This window comes from Microcaecilia unicolor, chromosome 6 (assembly GCF_901765095.1).
Source record: "Microcaecilia unicolor chromosome 6, aMicUni1.1, whole genome shotgun sequence".
Classification (NCBI taxonomy): domain Eukaryota; kingdom Metazoa; phylum Chordata; class Amphibia; order Gymnophiona; family Siphonopidae; genus Microcaecilia; species Microcaecilia unicolor.
The window spans coordinates 281,587,415-281,599,628 of record NC_044036.1 but is presented as its reverse complement, the minus strand read 5'-3'; the positions used below and the strand labels follow the sequence as shown (position 1 = coordinate 281,599,628).

Genomic DNA, 12,214 nt, shown 5'->3' with positions numbered 1-12,214 from the left:
TTCCGGGTGTGAGCTTCCGTTGCAGGGAGGCTCCTCCGGTTGAATTTTCACACTAAAGTGATCACGAATGAAGTTTTACCAACATTGGTTTGGTCTCCTGATGATGCACATTTTGTGAAACATGCAATCCTGTAGAGACTAATGGAATCTGTTGTAGAACATTCAAATCACCATATTAAGAAGAGATTTAATTTACATAGACACTATATGAAAAATGCTAGTACCAATAAAGATGTCACGCCTGTGGGGCAGCACTTTACAAAACCAGAACACTGTACCAGTGATTTCATGGTAAGAATCCTTAAAGGGAACGTAAGACCTTGGAAGTCAGAATGATCAAATATTTTGACACCCACCAGACAGGACTTAAAGATCTGGGTTTTCTAGCCCATTATAAAGCATAAAATTGTATTGCTTTGTAAATTGTATTACTCTGTCACCTTCCTGTCTCCTTGACTCTCACCTATCCACCACCATCCTCCTGTTAGACTGTCACTGAAATGCTTTGATGTTTCACTCAGATATACTGTCAACATTTGCTTATTTCCGATCTGACGAAGAAGGGCAACCTTCGAAAGCTAATCAAGAAATGTATTAAGTTATGTCCAATAAAAAAGGTATCATCTTATTTTCTTTTCCATGTGTTTTTTTTTTTATTTCTATTGATTACCTTTAAAAGTGGACTAACACGGCTACCACACCTCTCTACTCAAAGCACCAACTGGAACCGAGGAGGGATTTTTGCCAGCTGTGAAGACATTGGAAGTAGTAAAGCTTTAAAACTTTCTCCCTCTTAGAAGTGGAATATCTGCCAGAGGTGGAGCACAGCTCCTCAGACAGCAGAATAATAATAATAATAGCAGAATAATAACAGCAGGACATGAAAAGTCAGAGATTGAGGTCATTTCAATACACAACTTAAAAAGACATTGTCAGACTGAGTCGCTGGTACTCCTAAAGGATTGTAGCTTTACTGGACAACCAACTGAAGATAAGGACATTATAGTTGGATATTCAGAGGGGTTAGGGCAGATTTAAGGAGTAATGCACGATATTGGGCAAATTTGAACTCAGTCCAGGTACCTGGTGGGCTTGTTTTAAATGTATGTCTTTTGTAGATTTTCTATTAAAGTGAATAAAGGTATTTTTGTGACTAATTTAAAGTTGATGTACAATGATTATGCATGAGATAGATTTGTATGCAACCCAATCCGCCTGACCCTGATAGCTTTCTGCATCAGTCCCTGATGTGTATTTGCTCCTCACCTTTCCCTCAGCTTAACTTAACCCAACCCAAACCGTCCCCTGGCCTTGAAATTTAAAATAAAAATCCCTGGTAGTATAATGGCTTCTCCCGCCTTTGCCCTGATTCAACTCCCCTGTCCCCCAAACTGTGTACTGGTCCCTCCTTCCTCCCAACCCCACTTTTCCCCAACTTAAAAAAAATGAAAACTCTGGTATCTAATTAACCTACCCCATCACCCTCAAAATCCCTCCAGACCCTATGGAGCCCCCTCTAAGCCATACCTTAAAAGAGACAGGAGTGATGCCATCTCGCACCTGGCTCCAGTACTGCCATCTTGAAAAATGGAGGTGTCTGATCTTGCCTGGTGCATCCTGGTTTGCAGAGTGTGGGATCAATCTGTCACATAAGCAAATTTTCCCTTATTTGATACTGTGGGAAGAGCTTATCAAATAAGGGAAAATTTTATTTGGCAGACTGACCCCTCTCTCAGTGCCTTCTGGGATGCACAGTGTGGGGTCAGGTTCAAGATGGCAGCACTGGAGGCACCACTCCTTCCTTTTTTAAGGTATAGCTTGGGGGGGAGCAACCTACACACCAGGGATTTCATTTAAGTGGGGGAAAGGGGTTGTTCATGGGGAGGGAAGGGGGCCACTAGATTACCAGAGATTTTTATTTTAAAATTTTGGGGCTAGCAGATTGGGTCAGGGGGAGGCAGAGGGCCATTAAACTACCAGGGCTTTTGGATTTTTGGGGTGTCATGTCAGGGGACTGATACAGAAAGACAAAGTGTTGGGGAGAAGGGGAGGGGTCAGATCAGCAGTTTGGGTTGAATTGGGCCAGGGGCTGCTAGACAGGATTTCTGCTGGCAGCTTTTTAAAATTTTAAATGTCTCTGTTCCTGATAGTGTGTGAGCCAATCACTGCTCAAACACGAATAGGAAAGGGGATATTTTACAATGAGCTGCGGACTTCTGCTGTGAGTTTTAACATGGTAGTAATTTGCAAGCTCACTGGTTACTGCATAGGGTGGAATTTTTTTCATCATTAACTTGGTGGTAGAAGTTGCGCACTGAGCCAGCTCTACCGTGGGGCTCTCTGCATTAGCCTCCTTGGGCAAGTCACCTAGCCCTCCATTGCCTCAGATACAAACAGATGATAAGTTCTCTGGGGAAAGAGAAAACCTACTGTACCTGAATGTAACTGACCAAGCTACTACTGAAATAAGGCGTGAGCGAAATCCTCACTCCCTTCCCCTTTATGGGGCCATATACATTCCATCCTATCAAACTCCTCTATTCTATTCTATCCTGGTCTGAGACCCAGCATAGCATATTAAAAATCTGTCAGCGCTCAAGAAAAAGATCTGGGTGTCATTGTAGATGATACGTTGAAATCTTCTGCTCAGTGTGTGGCGGCGGCCATAAAAGCAAACAAGATGCTATGAATTATCAGGAAAGGGATGGTGAATAAGACTGAAAATACTATGATGCCTTTGTATCGCTCCATGGTGCGTCCACACCTTGAGTATTGCATTTAATTCTGGTCACCGTATCTCAAAAAAGATATAACGGAATTAGAAAAGGTTCAAAGAAGAGTGACCAAAATGATAACAGGGATGCAACTCCTCTCATATGAGGAAAGGCTAAAGAGGTTAGGGCTCTTCAGCTTGGAAAAGAGATGGATGAGGGGAGATATGATTGAGGTCTACAAAATCCTGAGTGGTTTAGAATGAGTAGAAGTAGATCGATTTTTTTACTCATTCCAAAAGTACAAAGACTAGGGGACACTCGAGGAAGTTACATGGAAATACTTTTAAAACAAATAGGAGGAAATATTTTTTTCACTCAACAAATAGCTAAGCTCTGGAACTCTTTGCCGGAGGATGTGATAACAGCGGTTAGTGTATCTGGGTTTAAAAATAGTTTGGACAAATTCCTGTAGGAAAAGTCCATAGTCTGCTATTGAGACAGACATGGGAAGCAACTGCTTGCCCTGGGATCTGTGTATGGAGCGTTGCCACAATTTTGGTTTCTGCCAGGTACTTGTGACCTGGCTTGGCCACTGTTTGGAAAACAGGATACTGGGCTAGATGGACCATTGGTCTGACCCAGTATGGCTACTCTTATGTTCTATCAGCTATCTTACATGCATCTGACAAGTAATATGTCTCTCTATATAAACATTTATCCATTTGTTATTCATCTATCATGTGTCTGATCCACCAAAAGACAGTATATTTATTTTTGGGTAGAATATCAGATGAATAGCAAGGCTACTGTCATGTAGATTAAGCCTGCTCTCAATTCTATACATCTGCCAGACATAGGCAAGTTGTAGTCCTCATTGTAAACGCACAGGTTTTAGGAAGGAGGGAGCAGAAATACTGTGGACCTGCTTTGACCCCGGCACACACTGTCACCATGACTTCTTTCAGACCAGAATCAGTCTCCTAATGCTGGGAGTCTCCAGAGGATGAGCTACGCTGCACAGGACAGGAATTTAAGCTTTAATATCTGCAACACACTTGAGGCTTTCCAGAAGGATCACATTAAAAACTGGAAACAGGTTAACTAATAATATCTAATAACAATATTACTCTTATGTAGTTCACATATCCATAGACAACATTAAATTCTCATTTAACTCTTTCTTCACTAGCAAAGTCTAAGACACACTCATGAGGTAGTTTAGACAGAAGCACAAGACAAACTGCAAGGCAGGAGCAGAAATACATTACCTTATGCAGGGCTACACACCCCTTTGCTGCACAAACCTAGGACCACAAGCAGCAGCACAGGCAGACACTGCTCACCGCTGGCTTGCCCAGTAATCCTTTTACTGAAAAACCACAGTACCGATTTCTCTTTTTATTACATCAGTGGTTGCTACAGAAACAAAACGCTTTGGAGAGAGAGAGAGAGAGAGAGAGAGAAAGAAAAGGCAGAGTCCACTAAAATGTTATCGTTTGTTCCTTGCCGGGAAAAAGTATGGACCGGGCTGTTGCACAACTTATAGTCCTGTTCCCCTTGGGGAAATTCTCCTCCTGTTTTGAGTAGAGAGATGTGGTAGCCGTGTTAGTCCATTTTTAAAGGTAATCAATAGCAATAAAATAAAATAAAACAGAGAAAAGAAAATAAGATGATACCTTTTTTATTGGACTAACAATACATTTTATGATTAGCTTTCAAAGGTAGTCCTTCATCAGATCAGAAAAGGGCTACCTTCGAAAGCTAATCATAAAATGTATTGTTAGTCCAATAAAAAAGGTATCATCTTATTTTTTTTCCTCTGTTTTATTTATTCTTCCTGTTTTGGAAGCATAGAAAGTGTTCACAGTCTTGGTTCCACCAGCCCAATTTTGATTTTTGTTTTCTTTTAGCAGCCTGCTTTCCCCAACCATAACAAGAATTGGAGGAAAGCTCAGGTATAAGAAAAGAGAAACCTCAAAGTTAAAAAAGTTGAGAATTAATAGGATACGTAGGGTTAAATATGAAGTTTTAGGATGCTTCAGTTGTACACTGGTACTTTTTCTCCTCCTCTCATCCATCCTCCAACCAGAATTGACATGCACTGTAATGTCAGGAGTTCTTAGGCTGCCAGAAGAGAAATGACAGTTTAGAAGAGGAGAATTGAAGTATTTGGGATTAATTTGACTTCTTCCTAGCCTGGAGTTAACTGACAGCTCTGTAATGCTATCCACCCAACTTCAATTTGAACCCATGAGCTACACTTGTGAATGTGTCGGTTATATTTGAGTAAATTGCTTTAGGGAAACCAGAGGCCACTCATTCATGTACCCTTCAAGCCCATGTCTGTTCTTAGATGTTTTATCCTAATTACCTTTCCAAATTTATCTAAACCAGAGGTTCTCCTAGTCTGAAGGCACCTAGAGATTCACCAACTTGTTTGGCTATAGCGTTTGCTTCCTGACCTGGCAACCCCACTGGGCAGACTAAATGGTCCACATCAGTCTTTATCTGAGGCCATCCACTATGCTGCTGATTACAGTACAATATTGGGGACCTAGGAATACGGTATTTTGTTTTGAAACAAAATGAAAAATGAAACAAAGCAAGTTTGTTTGGTTTCGAAAAAAAATGGATATAAATTCATTTGTTATTTTTTAAAACAAAATGAACCCCCCCCCCCCCAAACCAGCGGAATGAAAACCCCTGAAATGAAACAAACCATAAATACCGCAGTGTGCACACGGTACATGGTAGGTACAAGAGGAAAACCATGGCTGGGTTTTCTCAGTTATCTTTGGGTTCAGTTCTACTTACCAATGTTCACTGTTTCCTCTATCCTAATTCGGTCTTACCTGCTATGTGTACTACCCTTTAATAATCACACTCACTGAGGGTCCCTTTTACTAAGCTGCAGTAGGGCTAATGCGTAGGTAGCGTGCGCCAAATCAACACTACCACATGTTATCACGGCCACCCAGCACAGGCACCCAGCTCAGTAAATTCTGAATTTAGTAAGCGCTATTTCCCACGGTAAAAAATATTTTTCTAATTTCTACCACACAGCGGCGTTCCCGGCAGTAATCGGCAGCATAGCCACATTAGTGCATGCTGCATGATTACAGCACGAGTAGTGCGTGAGCTTTACTGCTAGGTTAATGGGTGGTATTAAGGGCTCAGGCAGTAATTTGCTGAACACTACTTTTCATTTTCGTGCACGGCCATTTACTGCCCCAATAACATAGAGGGGCATAATCGAACGGCGCCAGACAAATCGATGGCTGGCCATCTTCAGGGCCAGATCCGCGAGCAGGCGGAGCCAAGCTTATTTTTGAAATACGCTTGGCGCTGGCCAAATCGCTCGCCGGATTGCTGGGTGTAGATGAGATGGCTGGCTCCGATTTTCAGCCATAATGGAAACTGGACCCAGCCATCTCAAACCCGGCGAAATGCAAGGTATTTGGCCATGGGAAGAGCCAGCATTTGTAGTGTACTGGCCCCCTCACATGCCAGGACACCAACCGGGCACCCTAGGGGGCACTTAAAAAATCTTTAAAAAAAAACAAAATTAGCTTCCAGGAGCATAGCACCCTTCCATTATGTGCTGAGCCCCCCAAATCCCCCCCCCCCCAAAACCCACTGCCCACAAGTCTACACCAATATCATAGCCCTAAGGGGTGAAGGGGGGCACCTACATGTGAGTATAGTGGGTTTTGGGGGTTTATGGAGGGCTCAACATTAACCACCACAAGTGTAACAGGTAGGGGGGATGGGCCTGGGTCCACCTGCCTGAAGTGCAGTGCACCCACTAAAAACTGCTCCAGGGACCTGCATAGTGCTGTCAGGGAGCTGGGTATGACATTTGAGGCTGGCATACAGGCTGGCAAAAATGTTTTAATTGTTTTTTTTTGTGTGGGAGGGGGTTGGTGACCACTGGGGGAGTAAGGGGAGGTGATCCCTGCTTCCCTCCGGTGGTCATCTGGTCAGTTGGGGCTCTTTTTTGGGACTTGGTCCTAAAAATACACGGACCAAGTCCAGCCGGCGAAATACTCGTTTGAGCTGGCCTTTTTTTTTTTCATAATAAGGTGAATCCGGCCATCTCGTAACCCTGCCCCGCCCCCTTCCCGCCTTCGCTACCCTACCCACACGCCCCCTTGAAGGTTGGCCGGCACCGCAACGAAAAAGCAATTGGTGCCGGCCAAAATCGGCTTTCGATAATACTGATTTGGCTGGGATTGAGAGATCGCCGGTGATCTCCCGATTTGTGTCGGAAGATCGCCGGCGATCCCTTTCAAAAATAAGCCTGATAGTAACATAGTAGATGATGGCAGAGAAAGACCTGTACGGTCCATCCAGTCTGCCCAACAAGATAAACTCATATGTGCTACTTTATGTGTATACCTGACTTTGATTTGTATTTGCCATTTTCAGGGCACAGACCGTAGAAGTCTGCCCAGCACTAGCCCCGCCTCCCAACCACTAGCCACACCTCCCCCCACCGGCTCTGCCACTCAATCTCCGCTAAGCTTCTGAGGATCCATTCCTTCTGAACAGGATTCCTTTATGTTTATCCCACGCCTTTTTTCCCAACCATGGTAAAGAATGGCCCAGCGTGCACCAATTTTATGCAGGCCACTTTTTACCGCAACTTAGTAAAAGGGCCCCTATATTTACTTAAATCTAGGCCACAATCTTATGACAGCTGTAAGAGTAATAGGTAGAGCCCTATTCGATTAATGTTTTCCCTCTACAGAAAGAGACTGGCTGCTATAAATACATTACTGGTTGCAGTTCATAATTCTGGGAACTTTATTTTATGGATTTTATAAATGATCACTGCAAAGGGTTTCATTCCTGTAGGGAAATCTGGAAGAAATATATAAGCACGTTCACTATCCTGACTCCACTGAAATCTGGTGCAACAGAGGGAATCGGGTAGAAATTCCTCAAAACCTGGAAAAATAAAGGACTCTAGCTCCACCATAAAAACTGCAATACTGCAGGCTCATTGTACTAGGAAAGCTTGTTCCACTGTCCCATTTATGGGACATATCCTTGGAAAATGAGGTATGTTTACTGCATGGGAAAAAGTCATTTCATTACCTTTTTTTCTCATTTCATTTCTTCATGGCAAGCATTAAAATACACATCTAAAATTAAAATTTGTTCTTCCCCTCCCCCCCCCCCTCATTTTGGATTAGAAATAACAAGTGATAAATCTTATGGATGTTTTCTGTATCCTTTCAAATGCCTGCACATCCCCACTGTGGATATCCTTGTGGAAGAAAGGTTGAAGATGCATTCTGGTACCAGTAATTCCTGTTCCTCGCTTTTGGCAGTGGATCAAGGCTGTGTATTTTTGAGGATCACCGGATAATCCCATGAATCTGAAAAGCTCTCTGAAGGCTCAAGCATTTACTGCCAGAAGCCTGATGCTTGAAAGTACCAGCTGAAAGGAACAAAGATAAAGCACTAGTTCCTGTTAGAATCTGTTCCCGAGTCTCATCTTTACACAAACACATACATATCTATATCTATTTATCTATCTATAATCACAGCAAGGCCTGAGCTATTGTGGTACAGCTTTATTGCATCAGGGTAGACAAGAGAACAGGAATGAGATTTGGGTGATGTGTTCCTAGCAGGCTGGACGTACTGAACCTGTAACTAGAAGCCCTTAGAGACCGATTCAAATTTCAGGTAATAAAAAAGCCTCATATAGCTTGTAAAGAAGTTTGCATGCACAGGTTTGAAAATGTGCACATTTTGTTCGAGAACCTAAATTTCATACAACTTTATAAAGAAAAGATCTGTAGAAGGAAACTTTGTGCAAAACGGGCGTAGCCAGACACCCAATTTTGGGTGGGCCTGGGCCCAAGATGGATGGGCAGAAGAACCTCACCCCATCCCACACGTGATTGGGTCTCTCCTTCTCTCGCCTGCATGCCATATGGTCTCTCAAATATCCCCCCTCTCCCGTATTCCTTTTAAATAGCAGATTTTCACCAGCAGCGAGCAGCAACTAATACACACTGCTCATGTTGGCCCCACACCCTTCCCTCTGATGCAACTTCCTGTTTCCGCCTAGGCAGAAATACATCAGAGGGAAGGCTGTGGGGCCGGTGCGAGCAGTATGTATGTCACTGCTCACTGCAGGCGAAGATCTGCTACTTAAAAGGTATGCAGGAGGGACACTTGTTGGGAGTTTTCGGCTGGTGGGGCATCATAGGTATGCTGCTACTGGGTGGGCCTGAACCTAAAGTGGGTGGGCCTGGGCTATGCCACTGGTGCAAAACTGCACAGTGGATCTTTTGCAATATGAAGGCGGGATCTGTGTGGTTTCATAAGCTAACAAACAATAATGAGTTGAGAACCTTCACAATGTTCTTTCTAAAGTGCACAGGGACCTCTAGTAGCCACCTTCCCTTGCCAGGCATGCAGTGGGGCCTCATGTAGTAATAAAATGAATCAGAGAAACTTTTTCTTCACTCAACGTGTAATTAAGCTCTGGAATTCGTTACCAGAGAATGTGGTAAAGGCGGTTAGCTAAGCGGGGTTTAAAAAAAGGTTTGGACAGCTTCCTAAAGGAAAAGTCCATAGATCATTATTAAAATGGAGTTGGGGAAATCCTGCTGCTTATTTTTGGGATAAGCAGCATAAAATCTATTGAGCTTTTTTGGGATCTTGCCAGGTATTTGTGACCTGGATTGGCCACTGTTGGAAACAGGATGCTGGGCTTGATGAACCTTTGGTCTGTCCCAGTGTGGCAATACTTATGAAGTTCAGAGCACATAAGAGCTGGGAAATGCCTGGTGGGGAGAAAAGTGTCAGTCACACCCCACTTCACCTTGGATGAACACTGATCACAGTTCTTTAAAAATACTATAAGCCAGCAGAGGCCTCAGGTTTCTCCCTAGCAACCTGCTTTTGTTGTTAGCATGTTCTACATAGCACTAATGTAGGCACCTGTCAAATGGCAATGGTCTTTGGCATGGCTGATCATTCATTTCTAATCTGGAAATGGTTGATACAGATGAATAGGATCCTTACATTTTTAGGAATTCATTTGGGGATCCTTTTACAAAGGCTCGCTCACATTTTTTGCGAGCGCTAAACACTAGAGATGCCCATAGGACTATATGGGACCTCTAGCATTTAGCACATGCTTACTTTTAGCGTGCCTTTGTAAAATGACCTCTTGATGCACTGTCTCCTGTAGCAGAATATACAAAAGTTGAGCATTGTGCCTCATCTCTTTCAGGCTTTGTAAGTTGTTCAGAGCTAATGAAATCTTTGCTCTTTTTGCCCGACATTGTACACAGTGTGGGTTAAGGAAGCATGAAGGGTGTTCAAGTATATCTTAAAGAGTGCTGAATACTAGTCTGAAAAAAAGCACTGTGGCATAATATTGATGCCTTGGCAAGATCCTTTGTCAGCTCAACTGCACCCAAAGACACCTCATTACATGAGGATTATTTGAGATCGAGAACAGGTAGGATACACAGCAGCAAAAGAGATTGTGGAACCAAGTGACTTCGATTTGAAAGCTATACAGAAGACCTATGGGATGGAGGATTATTTATCCGGGGGAGGGGGGGAGGTAAAGGGAAGTGAAAAGGAATGTTTTATGATTAATACAGCATGACTATCATTTGTAGTCTGCTACAAGGGTTTTTAAAGGATAAAAGTGATGACCTTCCATCTACAGAAGAAAAAGTCAGAGAGAAGAATGAGAGGGATAAAACTTGCTAAAAACTAGTGAAAGGAAGAGACACCTAAGAGGAAAATAAGAAATTCTGAGGCAAAAGAGAATGGTCAGATAAAGATAGTGGGCCGGTTGAACATACATACAGGGGAATAGCAATGAACTCCTACTGTCATAGATTTCATGGTATGAAAAGGAAAATAATTTTTGGTATAATGTTTTGACAGCAGGGGCTTCTGCCTAGGGTTACCATATGTCTGGTTTTAACTGGACATGTCCTCTTTTTGGGGACACCGCAGGTCGTCAGTCTGCCCATTTGTCTGGGTTTGCGGGCGGGCAGGCTGGCTTGTGGGTGGGCCTCATGTTGTCCTCCCCTCCCCTCATGTACCTTGTTGTGCCCATTTTGAAGCGGCACTGAAACCGATAGGTTTGTGAAGCACCGGGCAGGAAAGAGGGGGCTCTTTCCTGCCCTGAAGAAGCCACTAGACCACCAGGCACTATAAGGTGTGGGACAGGAGGAGATGTGGATGGAGGGAGATTGGAAAAAAGATTGGGGAGGGGACATACATGGGGAGTGAGGGAGGGAATCTGGCTTTCTTGGGGGGGGGGGGTCAAGATGACACTGGGGTGCAGGGGCGTAGTGGGGTGTGACAGGGACTGCGATGGGTGTCCTCTTTTTTATCACGGCAAATATGGTAACTCTGCTTCTGCCATCCCTGGACACAGAAGAGTTATTTCTCAGTCAATGCTCCCTGTAAGATGTGTGCATATGAGGTTGCACTCAAACATACAAGCACACAGAAAAGTTTAAAACAAACCTTGAGGAGAATAAACCTATAGCAAGAAAATTCATTCAGATCCCTGGGCCCAGGTAAACTAGATGGCAAAAGACATATGGAAGACATGGAGGGGCATTTTTGAAAGGGACATCCGTGGTTTGATATGGACGTCCTTGCAAAATGTCCCGATCCAGGGGCGGGGAAACCCATATTTTCGAAACAAGATGGTCATCCATCTTTCGTTTCGAAAATACTGTCAGGGACGTCCAAATCCTTAAATTTGGTTGTCCCTAGATTTGGTCGTCCCTAGACTTGGTTGTTTCTGATTTTCGGCAATAATTGAAACCAAGGACTTCCATCTCAGAAACGACCAAATGCAAGCCATTTGGTCATGGGAGGAGCCAGCATTTGTAGTGCCCTGGTCCCCCTGACATGCCAGGATACCAACCGGGCACCCTAGGGGGCACTGCAGTGGACTTCATAAATTGTTCCCAGGTACATAGCTCCCTTACCTTGTGTGCTGAGCCCCCCAAAACCCACTCCCCACAATTGTACACCACTACCATAGCCCTTACGGGTGAAGGGGGGCACCTAGATGTGGGTACAGTGGGTTTGTGGTGGGTTTTGGAGGGCTTGCTGTTTCCTCCACAAGCGTAACGTAGGGGGGTATGGGCCTGGGTCTGCCTGCCTGAAGTGCACTGCAGTACCCACTAAAACTGCTCCATGGACCTGCATACTGCTGTCATAGACATGAGTATGACATCTGAGGCTGGCAATCGATATTTTGAAAGATATTTTTTGAGGGTGGGAGGGGGTTAGTGACCACTGGGGGAGTAAGGGGAGGTCATCCCTGATTCTCTCTGGTAGTCTTCTGGTCATTTTGAGCACCTTTTTGTACCTTGGTCATATGAAAAACATGACCAGGTAAAGTCATCCAAGTGTTCGACAGGGACGTCCTTGTTTCTTTCCATTATGGGTCAAGGACGACCAAATGTTAGGCACGCCCAAGTCCCGCCTTT

At 43.9% G+C, this 12,214-nt stretch overlaps 1 protein-coding gene across 1 annotated transcript in view; it reads right to left on the bottom strand.

Annotated features, from left to right (window-relative positions):
• Positions 1-12,214, bottom strand: part of GPSM1 (G protein signaling modulator 1) — a 308,945-nt gene that overhangs the window by 42,578 nt on the left and 254,153 nt on the right. The window lies entirely within an intron of this gene.